The following is a 3,843-nucleotide window of genomic DNA, read 5'->3' as shown; positions in this document are numbered from 1 at the left end:
TATAACCATATTTACTGAACTTAAGTAAATCATGACGAATAGTCTTCTTGATCTTTTGTGGTGGACTTGACCAGTGCACAAGAATGTGTACTCGATCCCTTAGTCCTTTCCTTATTCACATAAGGAATTAGTCTTAATTTTCCAAGCTGAAAGTTCTTATTCATCATACTATACAACTTGCATGATTCCAAGTTTCGGTCCAATTGAACCTTGGGTGATGAGAATCTTTCCTTATTTGGTAATATTAGACACTACCACAACCGAAAGAATCAAATCCATTTTTCCAATATTGCTATCAATGGAATCTTATAAGCAACAACTTTTCACAAATGCCATTGTAAGGATACTTAAAATAAATAAAATCAAAACCTTTTTCTTTTATTTTAAAACTTTGCGGAAAAACTTATCCTTACAATCCATATGAAAACCTTGTTGTTATCTATTCCTAAGCAATATAAATATCATAACTCTTAAGTAATAGCCCAAAATTCTGATCACCGAACCATACGATTGAAATCCATCTTCGCGATCAGAATCAGCATGTACTTAATAGAGTTAGACAATGGACTTTACCTGAAGTAGAGCCAAACTTATTGACTTTAACATCCTTAGGTAAATTTGGCAGCTTCGTAACCAATGCCCCTTCCTTTGGCAATAGTTACCTATGGACCCTTGATAATGGGACTATCTCAGACTTCGCCTCTCTCTTTACCATTGGGTCAACCGAGTTGACTATGGCCGATCCTTTTCTATTGGGAAGAGAGAGCTTTACTGGATATCCAATGTCATCATTGTCAATGTCCATAGCGTTTTAGGAAGTTGATCTTAGCAAATAGATAAGATCATTAAGGGTTTTGTCTTAGTCTGTTTCATAGGATTCCCAAAAGAACTCACTATGTGACTTAGAAAGTAGTTGAGCCACCAACTTTCTCAAGACTTTGACACCCAACTCTCCCGGCTTGTCAATATGTGACTACATCTCCAAGATGTGATCACACCTAGACTTTTCCTTGCCAATAGGGCTTGAGTGACCTTAAACTTTTTAGGAACTTGTGGGTTAGAGAGAATAATTGGAGGAGGTGAAAGAAGTATGATATCCATGGGACATCATCTTCATTTAGGAAAGCTTGTTTCAAGAGATTTGGGAAGATCATAAATGTCTAGACCAGACATCTTTTTGGGAGATATTCAAGATAGTTGATTTAAAGTCCTTAATATAACACCCAATATGAAATATTAAGGCTAGGACCCAACAAACTATTTTATAACTTAGAAGAGGGATGCCGTAATCCAAGCTATAAAATATTTGAAGGTAGGTGAATGACGATTCACCAATTTCCACCATGAAAAACGAAATAATTTATTAGGTTTTAATTGGATTTGAAAGTCCTAGATCTTTGAGATTCATTGAACTGTTCAAAGGCATGTTTCAATCTCGAGTGTGCCCTTCAGGTTTTGTGACTGGGATGCCGAGGATCACAAAACAAGGTGTGAATAACCATGCAAATATACTTGGTACCCTTAATATTTACCCCTTAATCAGTGTGCCGGTTAACCACACACGCTCCACCGATACTATGATAAATATTAAGTTACCCTTTGCCTACCTTGTTAAGTCCACGTTAGTGTGCCGGTTAACCACACACGCTCCACTAACGACTTAAGCAAAGTGCAAAGTGTAATTTCATGGGTTAGCACCAAATTCACATTTTCCTAAGTAACTAAGATTGGGTATTAATAAGAGTTTAGTTACTTAGTATTTATCATTAATACTTTTAATGAAAGGAGAATTATAGTCCTTGTCCTACACGTTCGGCTAACGACCCTCCACCAGTCAAGGAAGCGGTGGGTGAGAGTGGACACCCATTAAACTGCCATTTTATAGGCAGTAACCTTATACCCCCCTTATAGACCGGCTTCGTGAATGAGGCCTACTAACGGTAAGACTGACTTTACTCTTATACATATATATATATATATATATATATATATATATATATATATATATATATATATATATATATATAAATAGAGTAAATTACTGAAATCGTCCCTGTGGTTTGGTCAAAATTGCACGTTTGGTCCCTAACTTTTTTTTTGCACTCGGATCGTCCCTGTGGTTTGATTTTGTTGCATTTTTCGTCCCTGTGGTTTGATTTTGTTGCATTTTTCGTCCCTTACATACATAAAGTTAGGGACCAAACATGCAACTTTTACCAAACCATAGGGACGAAAAACACAACAAAATCAAACCACAGGGACGACCCGAGTGCAAAAAAAAAAGTTAGGGACCAAACGTGCAATTTTGACCAAACCACAGGGACGATTTCAGTAATTTACTCATATAAATATTATTAACTTATAATATTATAAAGTATAAGGGTTGAATTTTAACTTTTAAAATTCTAAGGGCTAACTTGGAATTAAAGTATTCATAAGTGAAAACTTTTCAAATTCCAAAACTTGAGGGCAAGTTTTGAAACTATTCAAAACTAATTAATTCCATAACTTATGAGTTTAAAATAGTTTTAATTAAAAAAAAAAAAAAAAAAAAAAAACTCTGCAAGTTCCATAACTTGAGGACAAGTTATGGAAGACTTTAAACTAATTAATAAAAAAAATAACTTTTTTTATTGTAACTTATGGAACTAATTAAGGTTATACTTTTTTTTTTAATTTAATGAAGAGACTCTTGAACCTCCATAACTTGAGGACAAGTTATGGAGTCATAAAACCATTTAATTAGAACTAGACTCTTCATTTTGTAACCTTTGCCAACTTTTATGAGTTTTATGATTTTTAAATGTGACTTTTCATATAACTTGAGGACAAGTTACAAAAACACACTTTGGAATCAACTCTTAGATTAAAATGGATTGAAAACAACTATTTCACACAACTTTTCTATTAATCTAAGAACCTCATAAGAACAAGATAATCAAATCATCAATCTTCAAGAAATTAGCATGAACATACAAACTAATACAAATCTTGAAATTATGACAATTATCTTAGAAATTGGATTAGCATGAACATTACCACATCAAAAACAAGTTTATAAGTCCAAAAACATCTTAGGGTAATGTTCCTAGTCCAATTCCAGCCAAAACAATCGAATATATGCATCCAACTCGATTTTTCAGCTACTTTTGCAAGTATAACAAGAAAACAAGCCTAGGCTCTGATACCACTGTTGGGTTATGAGCATTCTAACACTCCTAAGTGTACATGCAACCCTAAATACCTTGGATCTATGTTTTCTCTATTATACATACAATTATGAACATCCAAGGTATTATCCTAATCTAGCATACAAAATAATAAATATAACAAGATAGAATACATACCTCTTTGATGTGGAATATCTTCATGAAGCTTGAGTGCCTAGTGTCCCAAGTGTGACACCTCAAATGGTTCACACAACACCAAATACACTTGGAATAACTTGAGAGAAACTTGAACACTCCTTGAAATCGTCTAGCCCTCACACTCACACATTAGTGCACGATTTCTTGAGCCATGAGATTCTTTTATATGGTGGCTATTAGGGTTACACCATGTAACTCATAACTTTACCCATTCCTTATGCTCCATGGATTTTAACCTCCATGGAGTATCCATGGGTCACCTCATGGACTTAGTCCAACATAAGGAATCTTGGATCACAGGCCCACATATATAAGAATGAATGATTTACACAATCAACCCTTATATTTAATTAGTCTCCTTTTGATCACTTAATTAATTCCAAATTAATTCTTGATCAATACTAATTAAATAACCTTATTAATATATTAGAACTTATAATATATTAACCAACCTTAAGTGTTATTTCTCTCATTA

The sequence above is a fragment of the Lactuca virosa genome, chromosome 1 (assembly GCF_052849685.1).
Source record: "Lactuca virosa cultivar CGN04683 chromosome 1, Lactuca_virosa_CGN04683_v6, whole genome shotgun sequence".
Lineage (NCBI taxonomy): Eukaryota > Viridiplantae > Streptophyta > Magnoliopsida > Asterales > Asteraceae > Lactuca > Lactuca virosa.
This window is presented reverse-complemented; position numbering follows the sequence as displayed.